Raw genomic sequence first — 18,033 nt, 5'->3', positions numbered from 1 at the left:
CAGGGAAGTATATATCCTAATTAAGGGAGCCATCTTAGGGTTGGCAAGGGACTTGACTCTAGAGGGGTTCACAGGTGTCCAGGGATATGTCCCCAGCTAGTACCTTGGGCAACTGAGGAGAGGGAACCTGAAATGACCCTATCCTGTAGCCATACTGATGAATATCTTGCATATCACCTTAGAACCTTCATCTGGCAATGGAGGGAGATAGAAACAGAGACCCACATTGGAGAACTGGACTGAGCTCCCAAGGTCCAAATGAGGATCAGAAGGAGGGAGAACATGAGCAAGGAAGTCAGGACGGCGAGGGGTGCACCCACCCACTGTGATAATGGGGCTGATCTATTGGGAGCTCACCAAGGCCAGCTGGACTGTGACTGAATAAGCATGGGATAAAACTGGACTCACTGAACATGGTGGACAATGAGGGCTGATGAGAAGCCAAGGACAATGGCACTAGGTTTCGATCCTACTGCATGAACTGGCTTTGTGGGAGCCTAGTCTGTTTGGATGCTCACCTTTCTGGACCTGGATGGAGGGGGAGGACCTTGGACTTCCCACAGGGCAGGGAATCCAGACTGCTCTTCAGACTGGAGAGGGAGGGGGAATGTAGTGGGGGGACGGGGAGAGGAGTGGGGAGAGGAGTAGAGGGAGGGAGAGAGGAGTGGGAGGAGGGGGAGGGAAATGGAAGATGGGGAGGAGGCAGAAAATTTTTTAACAAAAAAAATTAAAAAATAAAAGCATGCATATATAGCTATATAATATGAAGGTAAAATTGAGAATGTCTATTGAGAGGGAGGGAGCTAACAGAATGGGTGAGGGTGAGGATAGGGGAGGGTATGGCCAGTGAACACAGTTAACACGATTGATATACTTGAATGAAAATATCTTGGGTTTTTTAATTGAAAATAGATTGTTCTCTTATACATTACATGCACACCACAGTTTCCCCTCCCTCTACTCCTCCTGGATCACCCTACCTCCCCTCTCCTCCACATCCCCTCCCCCTCTGCTTCCTCTTCAGAAAAGAGCAGGCCTCCAAGAGAGGGCAGCCAGACAGGGCAAAGCAAGTTACAATACGACAAGGCAAAAGCCCTCATATCGATGCTGGACAAAGCAACCCAACAGGAGCAAAAGAGTCCCAAGAGTGGGCAAAAGAGTCAGAGACACACCCGCTCTCTCTGTTAAGAGTCCCACAAGAAGACCAAGCTAACAGCCATAACGTACAGAGAAGACTGGTTCAGACCCATGCAGGCCCTGTGCCTGCTGCTTCAGTCTCTGTGAGCCCATGTGAGCCTTGCTTAGTTGATGTGGTAGGCCGTGTAGTCTTTGTGTCCTCCATCTCCTCTGACTCCTACAGTCTTTTCTCGCCCTCTTCCATGGGGTTCCCATATCTCTGAGGGGAGGGACCCAATGGAGACCTCCAGTTCACACTTTCTCCACATTATGTCTATGAGTCTCTGTACCTGCTCCCATCCACTGCTGGGGGAAGTCTCTCTGATGACAACTGGACAAGGCACTGATCTACGAGTGCAGCAGAATAGCATTAGGAATTATTTCCTTGACTACTTTGCCAGTCATGTTTGGTTTTACCCTAGCTCTGGGTCTCTGGGCTATCCAGTCTCCTGTACCCAGCCATCCAGGCCATATCCAGTATGGGCGCCCTCTCAAGGCATGGGCCTCAAGTTAAACCAAACATTGGCTGACCACTCCCACAAGTTCTCTGCCACCATCTCCCAGGTCGAGGGTTTTGTGTCTAGGACGCTATCCAGGTTTCTCTTTCCATAGCCTGCAGAGTATCTTCTTACACGAAAGAGACCAGAACATAGGGGTGAAGGCTCTAAGTTCTCTATGTTCAATGACTGTGTGAATATCATTCTCAGCAATGGTGCCCTACAGTTAGTTTTCAGAGAGAGACCCTCTGTCCCAGCATCAGCCTGGGTTGTTTAGCTATCTCCACAGGACCCCCTCCGTTAACAAATCAAATGAATTTAACCCAGTCCCACCACTGGAAGCCTTGGTTGACTACAAAAGGTGGCCAGTTCAGACTCCATAGCCTCCATTACTAGGAGTCCTCTCTTGACTCACCCTCACAGATTACAGGAAGTTTCCAAAAATGTCTTTATGCAGTCTATTACCATATACAATGAATGTGCATTAGCAAGAGCCTCACATTCTAAGAAAATGAAGCCACATTTTTTTCCAGCTTTCTGAGACAGGGTTTCTCTGGAGTTTTGGAGCCTGTCCTGGAACTCACTCTGTAGACCAGGCTGGCCTCGAACTCAAAGAGATCCACCTGTCTCTATCTCCCAAGTGCTGGGATTAAAGGTATGCACCACCACTGCCCGGTATGAAGTCACAATTTTAAAACCATATAAAAACTATATAACCCCTATATACTCTGGAGACCATGACAGGATTCCAAACATGAGGCCAGCTTTTACTCCCCAGCAAGATCCCCCCTTTCTCTTCCTCCCTCCCTCCCTCCCTGCCCCCAACGTACACACACACATAAGAAATGCATGTATCCAACATGAAACTAGGTTTTGTTGAAGACACAAATTTTAATGATAGTAATAATCATTTAGGTGTGGGTTGTAATCCCCATTCAAAGATGGAAAAGGGAAGGCTCAAGGATTTAAAAAATGTTGCCTATGATCAGATAGACAATGAGAAACAGAAATAGTGACAAAAGACAGCACTCTAGTTATGCACTCCATAGTGACATGTTTCCTTTCTCAAGCCCTTGCCTGACCCCTGGGGGCTTCGAGGAGTACACAAAAATCGGAGCCAGGAGTACCTTAGTATTCCACATCACTTACAGGTTGTCAGAGGCCCTGTGATGCTCAGTCTATTCATTTCTCCTGCCTATGCTACTTCCTCAATGCTGTCATTCATTCAGGAGGGTGGGAATCTCCAAGGAAATAGCGCACATTCTGGCTGTCAGCGCTTGGCACTCCACTTTGATACTTTGGGAAGATTTCTACTGCTGGATTCCTTTCCTCAGCTTTTGGATATGGCTTTATGCTGGATGTTTTGATCTTTTGGTATATTTAGATTGGAAATTGGCCTCTAGTTCTGCAAGCCATGGTGCTCAAAGCTCATGGAATTTTGGGGGAGAGTGGGTAGGGTGTATGTCTATCCCAAGAGGATGGGGAGGGGTGCTCTGAAAAGCCTTTTTCTCGATGTGACATGGCTCTGGTCATGAACACACAGCAGCTGCGGATACCTGCAGATAAAAGGCATAGAATTAGTGGGGTGTCAGCAGGACAAAATGAGGGCTGGAGAGACAGCCCAGGCATTAAAGGCTAGGCTCACAGCCAAAAATAATATCAAAGAAAGCAAAACAATAACAAAAGACAAAGCAACTATAAATAGCTGGGCATGGTGGTGCATACTTGTTACCCCAGTCCTGGGTAAGCAGAGGCAGGGGGAGCACTCGGGTTCACTGTTCAACCAGCCTGTCAGAAGCAACAAGTGCCAGGTCCCAGCAAGAGGCCCTTTCCGAAAAAGCAAACAGCTCCTAAGGAATGACACCGGAAGTTGGCCTTTGGGCTCAGTGCACATGGTCACACATACATGAGTTCACCAACACATGTGCATCTGCATGCATGCATGCACGTGCCACACACACACACACACACACACACACACACACACACACAAAGAAAGAGACAGAGAGAGCTCTCACTGATAATTGGGAGTTCTGTGGCCATCTGAGGTAGACAGGGATGCTACTAAGCATTTAGGAGCTTGCTCCACTCAATGCATCTTATCCTGGTTGAAAATCCATGGTAGAAATGTGGTGGGGATCAATTAACAATCAAGACAGCCAGGAGCAAGCCTGGCCTAGACAGTCCCTCATCAGGACCCATTCCAAGGTATTGTGCCAAGCAGACAATTAAAACCAATTAAACAATTAAAAAAGAAAAAAGAAAAAGAAATGTGGTGGGGATAGGTGAGGAGAGGAAGAAGCTGTTGATAGCATAGAAATGAGTAAGTGCTCATGACATTGTTTATTGGGCTAGGGATGTCATTGACTAGGTATTTGGCTGTCGGGTTTCAACTTCCTCATCTGCATAAGACCCAGTTCCTTTTATATGGGAAGGAAATATCTACAGATGGAGAATAAGTTTAAGAATCATTGAAAGTGGGAATGAGTGGTCTGTATGAATACGCCAAAAGATTTGACAAATGAAGAGAAACAGGGAGAGGGGACACTCAGTAGTGCAAGTCAACAGAACAACATAAAAAGATACATGTACGTTGTAACGGCGTAAACGAATGCAGACAGATTGTAAAACTATATATAGCTTTAATGGCGAAATAGACTTACAGAACTACCGTTCCCGCGGAGACCAGGAAAGCAGAAAGGGCTTGCCAAATTTATAGGCCAACATTAGCCCGAGGCGAACACGCCCCCTAAGGGGCAGGACTTATCCCTACATCTCCCCTTTTTGTCTAAATAAGACAGAACTAAACCAAATACAACTATATACAATAACAACAAATAATAAATATATCAAACAATATTGAGAACAAAAGCTTTGCTAAACATTCTATCTCAAGGAGTCCAAATAATGTAGAGGGTAACTACAATTATATAATCTTCAACTCCGTCAAAGATCTGAGAAGGGAATAAACACTACTCAACAAACGAGATATATCTAAAATGTGCAACAACTGACAGAGCTTGGGATCTGGCAAACTGGTTTTGGAGAAAACACAGGTAAGTGAGAAGTGCCAAAGGGGCTGAGGTGACCATTTGGACATGAGTAACTAAGCAATAAGCCATGCTTGTTCCAGAAGCTTCACGAGGCCCTTAAAGTCTCTCTTTCTCCAAATTTCCTGTCACCCCTGACCCCAGACCAGACCTATCATGATCTCTGAGAAGACACTTCACATCTGGAAAGTGTTCTTGTATCTACAGGGTCTCTCACAGTAGCACATCCTTCCAGACACGCCTTTAGAAATTCTTCATTGGCTGCTACCATCAACAGACATCGAAGCGAAGATTCAGAGATGATTGGTTAACTTGTTTAATTTTAAAATGAATGAATTGCAACATGGGTTATCTTTTTTTTCCAGTCTTGAAACATAGCATGAATAAAATTGCAATAATAACAACATGGAGACATTCGTAGCAAATCATTAGAAAAATTCCATTTTCTATCAGCAAACACAAGTTAAGCACCTAACATCCATGCTTCTTAGGATTTCTAGCTGACTGGGAGCAATTAGAACTGGGTTTTAATGAATGCACATGAACTCAAGGGTTTGATTTCCAGGAAGAAAGACTAACTTAATAATGGGTTTTAGATTTAATTCAGGATCTCACTCGGGTATCTTCTTTGAATAAAACATATTTGGAGGTACATTCCTAACACACATATCAATTACAACATGCTATGTCAACTTCTTTCTCGCCCATGCAAAAGCATGGAGTATCTCACAGATTTGTGAGTGACTTTTAAACAGTTCATCTTCGTCAGCTGCTGCACAGAAATAGGAACTTCCCATGAAATGCTGAATTAAGTAAACTTCATGTTCTGGTGAACTCTGTCTAGTAGCAATTTAAAACGTTGTACCTTTAGCAACCTATATCTAAACACTATCCCCAAGGGAACAACTGAGGCTCAAATGCACACCCCACATCCCACAACTGCCCAGAAATCCTGTGGTCCCTGTTTCTTTGCAATTAACTCCTCTGGCTATTTCAGCATCCTCCCACCAATCCTTTTCAAAATTCCATAGAAAATTATCACTAGACATTCCAAGGGATTCTCTTCCTTAGAAACAGTTTAAACTTACCAGTCTATGTCAAGTTCCTATAGTAAGGAGGTTGCTTGTTCATTCCCGACTGCTCAGCCCCAAAATAATCGTATAGAAACTGTATTAATTAAATCACTGCCTGGCCCATTAATTCTAGCTTCTTATTGGCTAACTCTTATATATTAATTGAGCCCATCTCCATTAATCTGTGTATTGCCATGTGGCTGTGGCTTACCAGGTAAAGCTCGGGCATCCATCTCCAGTGGGGCGACATGGATTATCTGTCACTCTGCCCTTCTTTCTCCCTGCCTACCTCTATCTCTATTCCCTGCTCAGGCCCAAGACAGTTTATTTATTAACCAATGGTACTCACAGCATACAGAGGGGAATCCCACATCAAGTTCCTTTTCCTGTTGCTGGGATAAAATATTCTGGCAAAAGAAATGTAAGAAAGAGGGTGTTTATTTTATCGTACAGTTCATGTTACAATTAGTTATAATGGGAAAGTCGAGGCAGCAGGAGCATATAGTACCTGGTCACATCACAACCACAGTGAAGAACCAGGGATCGATGGGTGCTGCTGCTCACCTCATTTTCTCCAGGATTCTAGCCAGGGAAAGGTGCCACCTGGAGTGGACTTGTCTTCCAGTTTCAATGAAAAAAATCAAGATAGTCCCTTACAGAAGTGCTTAGAAGCCATCTCCAAGGTGTATAAGCAGAGACTGTGCTTTACCTCAGACCATGCCCTAATAGCCTGCTATCTAAAAGACTATTGGCTGAATGCATTCCCACAACAAAGGTAAATCTAGAGTCTGTTATGTCTACATGTAACACTAACTGCAATACTAACCATTGCAATTTGGGTCCTCTGGAAAGCTGAAATGGGCTTTGAAGGACATGCTTACTCAGAGGAAAATTTATGAAAGGTAATGGGGACTGGAGACAGCATACGCAGGCAGATCCTCTGGGCTACGTACAGTTCTAGAATCTGTCATAGCAGCAGCAGCAGCAGTAGCAAGCAGAACTGGGGACATAGAGGATCAGACATTGGTGCAGCTTAGAGAAAGTCCAAGCCAGAACACAGGGAACCTCTGTCCCCAGGCATGCCCATGAAGGTCTCTGAGCCGTCCACACTGCCTTCTCAGGCCCTGGTTGCAGACAGTTTGGCTCTTGCTCAAGGCTTTAGCAGACTCCAAAGCCACTGCAGATAGCTCCTCAGCCAGTTTCACTGTATGTGTGGCTGGCCATAGGCAACCTGTAAGGAAAACTCAGAATCCTATCTGCATCCCTGCCAGGAGAATAAATGTAGGTTTAAAGCAGTGGTCCTGCAAGATGACTGCAGCTATAAATCTCAGAATTTGAAGTCTTAAGAGATACACTTCAAAAAGGCTATCCCCAGTGACTTTAATAACTTGTAGGTATATTAGTATTCAGAACAAGGATGGCAAGTGGAAATTTTCCACTGGGAAAATTCTACAGCACTCAGTTAGATTAGATGCAATGTTCTTCACTAAGATTTTAAGAGGATTAATTATTAAATATATAATTTGGAACCCTCAGGAGTGACTAAAATTATTTGCTTCATTTAGAACAGTATTTGAAACTTCCGTTATATGGAAATGTTTGGGATGTGATTGCTAGCATTATTTTAGCTAGCTAAGTGGTAGGTGATCGACCCTACCCAAACTGGACAAATCTATGCAGACTTCTCAGTTATAATGAAATGCCAGCCGACTTACATGAAGGGTTTTGTTGTGTGAGCAGGTTGTTTGCAATTATCAATGATTAGGATATCTGTGTTTCTAAATTTTTGTGTTTACAGGCAGAAATTAATTTTCTGCCCTAATGGGAAATGTGGTTAATCAGAACACACACTACACGCCATGTATTGTTTTGCTTTTAATTCTCAAAACAACCCTAGAAAACACTACTGGTTGCTTTTTTATTCTTGTACTCTGGGGAGCAAAGTCAGGGCCTCATGCATGGCATGCAAGTACTCTATTAAACTGAGCTATATCCCTGGCCCCCTAGATAATGATTTTATGTCCATTTATGGAACACAGGAATTTAAGTAGATAGCTCAGTTCTACTCTAACAAAAAGTGATGAAACTCAGATCTCTTGGATTCTGGAGACGATACCACATTGTTAATCATTAGAAGTTCCATCACAAAGTCTGATTCGACAGGAAAGGAAGGGCTGTTCTTATCTACAATAATTGGTCTCTGCTTAAGACTCCCCTTTATTAGATCTAATCTACAGTGGGAAATAGAAAAAGACAAGATCTCCTGAGTAAATTGGGAGCATGGGGATCATGGGAGAGGGAGGAAGGGGAAGGGGATGGAGGGAGATGAGAGAAGAAAAATATATAGCTCAATAAAAACAATAAAAACTCTATAATCACAAAAGACTCCTTTTTATTGACTTTACATGAGCTTCTCTCTTCACCAAAACTAACAAATCATAGTCTGGCCAACTCCCTTAAATACTGCATCAGACTTTTGTGTATAAGTGAATTGGGGGATAAATAAAAGTAATAATTTGATATTTGATTTATTTAGTTCTTGAAATTTCAATTTCTCTCTCTCTCTCTCTCTCTCTCTCTCAGTTTTCTTAATGTTTCTGGTTTGATTCTGTTCTTATTAGACAATAAAATCATAGAATTTCAATGAGTTTAAACTTCTGGGCTAGGATATTAGAGATCTTGGTATTTGTTTCATGGACAATTGAAAGTGATCCATGTTATGCTATGGTTCAGTAGAGTAGGGGAGCCCCTGAAACTGGAGCAGATGTCTGTGAGATGCCGTGTGGGTGCTGCACAATTGAGTGTTCCAGAAATGTCAATTAGATCTTATAGCTTGATAGTATTACTGATTTCTTCTCTAGTCTTGCTGATATTTTGTCTACATTTTCCTAAAAATTATTGTTACTAGCTACTGTGTTCTTAACCTGTGGATATATTTTCTCTATTATCTTTTAAGTTTTTTATTTTTTAATTTATCTTTAGATTAAAAAATTATTTTCTGTGTATGGGTATTATTTATGTTAATATCTTAACATTTTCAAAGAAATCATCCTGATTTATCATAATGCTTTTCTATAGCTTGTCTTAGTGGTTACTCTAGTTATTGTCATGGCCAAATGAATGACACATGGGAAACTGTGCCTTGGGAAACTACGAATGAGGCTCCAGGAAAAAAAGACAGAGGGCCTTCTACCTCAGATGCCTTTTGTTGCCTGGATTGTTCTTGGATGTGATTCCATGCCTGCTATGACAAAATTTACATTCAATTTATAAGACAAGTTATTCTTGTTGGATATCAGAACATGCCCTTAGAACCCAATCTGGTCAGTGTACCTTGAATCTAGGTATGTATGGCCTTCTGCCTTGCTTTTGTGCTTTTCCAGAAATAATCTACAGTACATGCCAGGCAATTGTGTTTAAAGTGATCTGTCCTGAGAGAGTTCTGGGAAAGGGCTGTCCTGTTAATAATTAGTGTGTCCTTACTGGCGTTTATTTACATTTTTTTCTGATCCTGTTTCTCTGATCACATTTTTCTGAACTAAAACAATCTTCCTTAGATCATTGAGATTTTTGTTTCATCAATGTATAAAAAGTGCACTGACAGTGAAATAAGATAGTCTACAGCATTAGACTGTAGTCTGCCCCATGCTTTCAGGTTCTTAGATTCCAGATCCAGCAGACAAGATCTGCACAGGTTGACTGAAAAGTCAACAATTATAATATATATATGTATGTGTATGTTTGCACCATGTACATGTCTGGTGACTTGAAGTTCAAAAGAGGATGTCACGTGCCCTGGATCTGGAGTTACAGATATCTGGGAGATGCCATGTGGGTGTTGCACGATTGAGCTACAAAAAAGTCATAGAAAACTCATTATGTCCCAAGTAAGTTATGATTTTATGTTGTAGCATATCCATAGCTATCGTTGACCACACGTGGACTTGTGCATGTAGGCTTTCCTATATGTAATAAGGGGAAAGTTCTATAACACAGACAGTAAAGGATAATCTAAACCAACAGGCCAAACGTCCTCATCATTTACTACCACTGGATATGCCTCATGATCCTGCAATAGTTCTGGAAAACTGTTCATAAAATACAGAGTTCTGGAACCAGTAAAATGGCTTAGCATGGAAGGAGACTTGCCATGCAAGCCTAGTGAAATGCATTCTACTCCTGGAAGTGAAGAAAAGTTCACTTCCCACATAAAAGTGAAAGGAGAAGAATGCCCAAAAGTTACCTTTGACCTCCATTTATGTACTGTGGTATACATGCTCTCTCCTTCCAAATTAAAAAAAAAATGCAGTAGGCAGAAATGCCCAGATGAAAAGACGGTGGTATCTGCCTCCAAAGCCCAGTTTGCATCCACTGTTACACCATTTTTTTTAGCAGAATGTGCTTTTTTTCTTTGATATCTGGCTCTTAGATCATGGACATAGTGTCTGAATGGTGGGATTTGCAATAGGAGCCTAATACAGCTTTGTGGTGGTTTGAAAAAAATGACACTGTTAAGAGGTGTGGTTTTCTTAGAGTAGATGTGGTCTTGTTGGAGGAAGTGTGTCACTGTGGGGGCTGGCTTTCAGAACTCATTTTCTCAAGCTTCCCTGAGTGTGACTGGCAGTTGACTTCCTGTTACCCACAAGATGTAGCACTCTCAGCCCAAGCACCATATCTGCCTGCATGCGGTCATGCTCCTCTTCATGATCATAGTGGACTGAACCTCTGAAACTGTAAGCAAGCCACCCTCAATTAAGTGTTTTCTTTATAAGAGTTGCCATGATCATGGTGTCTCTTCACAGCAATAAACACCCTAAGACAGCCTTTGATATGAACTAATACATTGGAGATCCAAATAGCTAACTTAGAAATGACCCTTTGGAGCATAGATCATTTGTCATTAAAATAGTCCACATTTTTCAGACTCATGTAAGTGATTTCACTGCCCCTTTTCTTCTCTCTCAAGGCTGCATTTTCATGTAACTTAAAGAGACAATCAGATTAGCAATCTCTTTATTCTCTTTCAGGTAATGGCCCACTATTTTCCTTTAGGCTTATCTAAGCTCTGAGGACTATTACGGTCATTTGTAAGATATTTCCTTTAGCCAAGAACCATTTTGTCTATATTTTGCCATGAGATCTAATAAGGGGAGTAATTGATTGAATAATCACAATAGCAGGGACCTTAAGGGGGCCATTTTGGTGTGGCCTGTGCTGACACAGTTGAGGCTTGTTGGAGGCAAGGTCATAAGAGATTATGTTTTTCACTCCCAACACAAAAGTACGTGTTTACCTGTTGCTCTTGTGTGCAAGAGGTCCCAGTTGCTTATATACATACACTGAGGGCTGGGAAGGCCGACAATTGCAATGCAATTGGGCAATTGAACAAGTATACCCCTCCAAACCTGATGACTTTTATTTTTATTTTGGTTCTGAAAAAGAAAGCATTGAGATTGTATCTCTGCCAAATGAACTCTAAAACACAAATCCAAGGGTTCGCAGTCTTTGAGCAGCACTTACTTGCTGAGGATCAGGGTAGAAATACAAAGGTCAGCTTCTATATAGGAGTGCTCAGGTGCCTGTGATAGAAATCCAAGCTTTATGGTTTTCTTCATGTCTATAGGATTTCTTATAGATACACATATCTTGAAAGCAATTGTGGACTTGTATTAATACTATGAACAATTTGTCCAAGTATAAAAAATTTGAATGAAAGTTACCAAAATACATGTAAACATCTTTGAAAAAATTGACTAGAGAGGAGAGAGCTTTGAGGAAGTTCAAACAGTAATGCCTGTGTCATAAGAGGACCTGTATATATATATATATATATATATATATATATATATATATATATATATTATAGATATGTGATATATATATATAATTTTTATATGTAATTTATATATAATTTTATGTGCATGGGTGTTTTACCTGTATTATGTATATGCATCATGTGTGCCAGAAGGGAACACTGGATTTCTTGCAACTGGAGTTACAGATAGTGGTAAGCCACCATTCAAGTGCTGGGAATCAAACTCAGGTCTGCAGAAGAGTAGTGCTCTTGACCACTGAACCATTTCTCCAGACCTGCGGACCCAGGTTTTGGCCCATGTCTGGTAGTTACTAGCTGTCTTAGGGTTTCTATCACTATGAAGAGACACCATGACTATGACAACTCTTCAAAAAGAAAGCATTTAGTTGGGGCTGACTTACAGGTTCAGACATTTAGTTCATTGTCGTCATGGCAGGAAGCATAGTAGCAGGTGAGCAGATGTGGTTGTCGAGAGGTAGCTGGAAGTTCTACATCTGGATTGGCAGGTATCAGGCAGAGAGAGAGCCACTGGGCCTGACTTGGGCTTCTGAAACCCCAAAGCCCACCTTCAGTGATATACTTCCTCCAACAAGGTGACACCTACTCCTACAATGCCAACCCTCTTTATAATGCCACACCCTATGAGCCTATGGCGAGGGACACTTTCATTCAAACAGCCACACTCGCTGAGATTTCAAATAATGAATGAAACCTCTTGGAATATCATCAGTTCCCGTATCAGTACAATAGGAAAACAATGTATTTGGAAGTTCTTTGAAAGGTAACATAAGACCGAATCAAGCTACATAAACTGTAAATAATTAAATCCACATGACACATTAACATTATTGAATGTGACTGTCACTCTATAGAGTACAGCATTAAGGGGCCGTGAGCCTTTTTTTTTTGTCAGAGAAACATTATTTTGTAGGCAGTAGTTAATGCAGAGGTGCACAACAGCTCTAAGTGCTGAGAAGAGCTGACAGTGGAATGCTTGGTCCTAAATGAGGTATCTGGATCATCCCTTCTAATACTCAAGGAACACCATAGGGAAAAACAAACAAACATTAACTTAGGCATTGAAAACACTGATGATAGGGCATCTCTTGAGTATATTCCCAGGAGTGGTATTGCTGGGTCCAGGGGTAGGTTGATCCCGAATTTCCTGAGAAACCGAAACACCGATTTCCAAAGTGGTTGCACAAGATTGCATTCCCACCAGCAATGGATGAGGGTACCCCTTCCTCCACAGCCTCTCCAGCAAAGGCTATCATTGGAGTTTATTATTTTAGCCATTCTGACAGGTGTAAGATGATATCTCAAAGTTGTTTTGATTTGCATTTCCCTGATCACTAAGGAGGTTGAGCATGACCTTAAGTGTCTTTTGGCCATATGAACTTCCTCTGCTGAGAATTCTCTGTTCAGTTCAATGCCCCATTTTTAATTGGGTTAATTAGCATTTTAAAGTCTAGTTTCCTGAGTTCTCTATATATTTTGGAGATCAGATCTTTGTCTGTTGCGGAGTTGGTGAAGATCTTCTCCCAGTCAGTAGGTTGCCTTTTTGTCTTGGTGACAGTGTCCTTTGCTTTACAGAGCTTCTCAGTTTTAGTAGGTCCCATTTATTCAATGTTGCCCTTAATGTCTGTGCTGCTGGGGTTACACATAGGAAGCGATCTCCTGTGCCCATCTTCTGTAGGGTACTTCCCACTTTCTCTACTATCAGGTTCAAAGTGTTCTGACTGATAGTGAGGTCTTTAATCCATTTGGACTTGAGTTTTGTGCATGGTGATAGATATGGGTCTATTTTCATTCTTCTACAGGTTGACATCCAGTTGTGCCAGCACCATTTGTTGAAGATGCTTTCTTTCTTCCATTGTATACTTTTGGCTCCTTTATCAAAAATGAGGTGTTCATAGGTTTGTGGGTTAAAATTCGGGTCTTCTATATGATTCCATTGGTCAACTTCTCTGTTTTTATGCAGTACCACACTGTTTTCATCACTGTAGCTCTGTAATAGAGTTTGAAGTCAGGGATGGTAATGCCTCCAGACAATCCCTTATTGTATAAGATTGTTTTGGCTATCCTGGGTTTTTTGTTTTTCCATATGAAGTTGATTATTGTCCTCTCAAGATCTGTGAAGAATTTTGATGGCTCCCAGATGCCCAAGCCGAGGTCCCCAGTTAGTTCCTTGGGCAGCTGAGGATAGGGAACCTGAAATGACCCTATCCTATAGCAATACTGATGAATATCTTGCATATCATCATAGAACCTTCATCTGGTGATGGATGGAGACAGAGACAGAGACCCACACTGGAGCACTGGACTGAGCTCCCAAGGTACCAATGAGGAGCAGAAGGAGGGAGAAGATGAGAAAGGAAGTCAGGACCACGAGGGGTGCACCCACCCACTGAGACAGTGGAGCTGATCTACTGGGAGCTTACCAAGGCCAGCTGGACTGTGACTGAAAAAGCATGGGATAAAACTGGACTCTCTGAGCATGGCGAACAATGAGGGCTGATGAGAAGCCAAGGACAATGGCACGGGGTTTTGAACCTACATAATGTGCTGGCTTTGTGGGAGCCTAGCAAGTTTGGATGTTCACCTTCCTAGATATGGACGGAGGGGGGAGGACCTTGGACTTTCCACAGGGCAGGGAACCCTGACTGCTCTTTGGACTGGAGAGGGAGGGGGAGAGGAGTGGGGGAAGGGGGAGAAGGGTGGGAGGAGGGGGAAAAGGGTGGGAGGAGGGGGAGAAGGGTGGGAGGAGGGGGAGGGAAATGGGAGGCTGGGAGGAGGAGGGAACTTGTTTTTTTTTCCTCCTTTTTCTCAATAAAAAAAAGTTAAAAAAAAAAAAAGAAAACACTGATGATAACTTGTGCTGAAGAGGATGTGGGGTAAAGGGAACACTCCTGCATTGCTGGTGGGAATGCAAGCTGGTACAACCCCTTTGGATGTCAGTGTGCTGATTTCTCAGAAAATTAGGAAACAACCTTCCTCAAGACCCAGTAATACCACTTTTGGGTATATATCCAAAGGATGCTCAATCGTGCCACAAGGACATGTGCTCAACTATGTTCATAGCAGCTCTGTTTGTCATAGCCAGAACCTGGAAACAACTTAAAATGTCCCTCAATTCACAAATGGATAAGGAATATGTAGTATATTTACACAATGGAGAAAAAAAATGACATATTAAAATTTGGAGGCAAATGGATGGATCTAGAAAACATCGTTTTGAGTGAGGTAACCCAGACCCAGAAAGACAATTATCATATGTACTCACTTATAAGTGGCCTTTAGACATAAAGTCAAGGAAACCACCCTACAAATCACAATCCCAGACAACTTAGACAACAATGAGGGACACTAAGAGAGACTTACATAGATCTAATCTACATGGGAAGTAGAAACTATAAAAAGACAAGATCTCCTGAGTAAATATGGAGCATGGGAACTATGGGAGAGGGTAGAAGGGGAGGGAAGAAGCAGGGAGGGGAGCAGAGAAAATGTATAGCTCAATAAAATAGATTTAAAAAGTTAAAAAAACTTTAGGCATATTCATCTGATGATAAAATAAATAAAATAGTCTATTATTGAATAAATAAATATCTTTTCTTATTTGACAACCATTTCTGTTGGAAGCACAAACACGAAATTAATAGAATATAGGGAAGGAAATATTTAAAAACTTGCAATTATATCTTATTTTGTGTGCACATATGTGCACTTATAAACCATGCACATTATAAGAAACTTGTGGATGTCAAATGTTCTCTCTTTCCACCACATGGACCTTGGGGACCGAGGCTGGAACTCATGTCGTCAAGCTTAGCGCAGCTGTCTTTATCTGCTGAGACACTTTGCTGGCCTTCAAACACGTTTGGGAAGAGGTTAATAAGGAGTCTAATCACAAACATGTGATCGGTGTTTAAAAGGAGATGCTGTAGTCCCTCACTTTCTGAGTTATGCTTGGGCCTGTGGGTGGGCAGAGCAGCAGCAGAAAGTCAGACAGTATGAAAATAGAGAGGCATTGTAATTTTTCTTCTGACTCCAGTTTCCCCTCTCATCACTCGAATTGACTGGATCCCTCCACAGAACATGTCTTTCAGCTATTTCATTCACTTAGATTCTAGTAACTTCCTTTTTGCCCCTTCAGAAAACAAGAGACTCAGAGTCATATAATCCATGTGGATCACATTTCCTGAGCAAAAAGCAAGATGAAGAATGGAAAGTGAACTAGCTGGGGACATCTCCCTGGACACCTGCGTGCCCCTCTAGAGTCAAGTCTCATGCCAACCCTAAGATGGCTCCCTTAATTAGAATATATACTTCCCTGCTCCCATTTCCACCCTTCTTTTATCCCAACCATCCCATTCCCCCAAGCTCCCCCCATCCTCCCCTTCTCACTTCTCTCATCCCCTTTCCCCTTACCCCCATCCCACCCCACCCCCAAGTTCCAGTTTTTGTCTGGAAAACTTGTCTACTTCCCATATCCAGGCTGAAGACTATATGTTTTTCTTTGGGTTCACTTTCTTATTTAGCTTCTCTAGGATCAACAATTATAGGCTCAATGTCCTTTATTTATGGCTAGAAACCAATTATGAGTGTGTACATCCCATGTTGATCTTTTTGGGTCTGGGTTACCTCACTCAGGATAGTGTTTTCTATTTCCATCCATTTGCATGCAAAATTCAAGGTGTCATTGTTTTTTACCACTGAGTAGTACTCTAATATGTATATATTCCACACTTTCTTCATCCATTCTTCCATTGAAGGGCATCTAGGTTGTTTCCAGGTTCTGGCTATTACAAATAATGCTGCTATGAACATAGTTGAACAAATGCTTTTGTCATATGATAGGGCATCTTTTGGGCATATTCCCAAGAGTGGTATTACTGTGTCTTGGGGTAGGTTGATCCCGAATTTCCTGAGAAATCGCCACACTGATTTCCAAAGTGGTTGCACAAGTTTGCATTCCCACCAGCAATGGATGAGGGTACCCCTTCCTCCACAGCCTCTCCAGCAAAGGCTATCATTGGAGTTTTTCATTTTAGCCATTCTGACAGGTGTAAGATGATATCTCAAAGTTGTTTTGATTTGCATTTCCCTGATCGCTAAGGAGGTTGAGCATGACCTTAAGTGTCTTTTGGCCATTTGAATTTCTTCTGTTGAGAATTCTCTGTTCAGTTCAGTGCCCCATTTTTTAATTGGGTTAATTAGAATTTTAAAGTCTAGTTTCTTGAGTTCTTTATACATGTTGGAGATCAGACCTTTGGGCAACTGAGGAGACGGAACCTGAAATGACCCTATCCTATAGCCATACTGATGAATATCTTGTATATCACCATAGAACCTTCATCTGGAGATGGATGGAGATAGAGAAATAGACCCACATTGGAGCAATGGACTGAGTTCCCAAGGTCCAAATGAGGAGCAGAAGGAGGGGAACATAAGCAAGGAAGTCAGGACCGCGACGGTCCCACTGTCTCAGGACCCACTGAGACAGTGGGGCTGATCTATTGGGAGTTCATCAAGGCCAACTGGGCTGGGACTGAATAAGCATGGGATAAAACCGGACTCTCTGAACATGGCGGACAATGAGGGCTGATGAGAAGCCAAGGACAATGGTTTTGGTCCTACTGCATGAACTGGCTCTGTGGGAGCCTAGCCTGTTTGGATGCTCACCTTCCTGGACCTGGATGGAGGGGGGAGGACCTTGGACTTCCCACAGGGCACGGAATCCGGACTGCTCTTCAGACTGGAAAGGGAGGGGGAATGGAGTGCGGGGAAGGGGAGAGGAGTGGGGGGAGGGGAAGAGGAGTGGGAGGAGGGGGAGGGAAATGGGAGGCGGGGAGGAGGCAAAAATTTTTTCAATAAAAAAATAACTCAAAGAAAAAGAATGGAAAGTGAATCTAGACTTGCGAACACAAAACAGGAAGAATATTTTTTGATCATTTTACATATTTATGTTCATTGTAAATGTTATCCTTATCAGTTTCATAATAATTCTTCTATAAGCCAGTCTCATTATCTTCTTCAACTTCTACCTCTACCCCCTCTCAATACATGCATGTTTATATCTAATTCAGAGTAAATTTATCTGCTATACCAAATAGACCTTAAAGCTGAATATAATACTGCAGAAACTACTTATGGATCAAGTCACAGCTCTAGTTTAGCAGAGTGACTGTCTTCCACCATGTCGTTCAGGAGTCTAGGTTTCTTGCATCTCAAGACTGATTCTCTAGCCTGGGGTTCTATTATTGTTAATAGAGAAGGGAAGCTCACAGGAGAGTATGTAGACAGAAATTTTAGGAGTCATTTCTGCCTCCTTTTATTGATTACAATTAAGTCATGTGACCATACAAAGGTAACAGATTAGCAAATGACCTCTTAGTCCAGAAAGAAGTATTGGATGAATT

The sequence above is a fragment of the Microtus oregoni genome, unplaced genomic scaffold, assembly GCF_018167655.1.
Source record: "Microtus oregoni isolate MIOR12 unplaced genomic scaffold, Mior012 000052F_006, whole genome shotgun sequence".
NCBI classification, from domain to species: domain Eukaryota; kingdom Metazoa; phylum Chordata; class Mammalia; order Rodentia; family Cricetidae; genus Microtus; species Microtus oregoni.
This window is presented reverse-complemented; position numbering follows the sequence as displayed.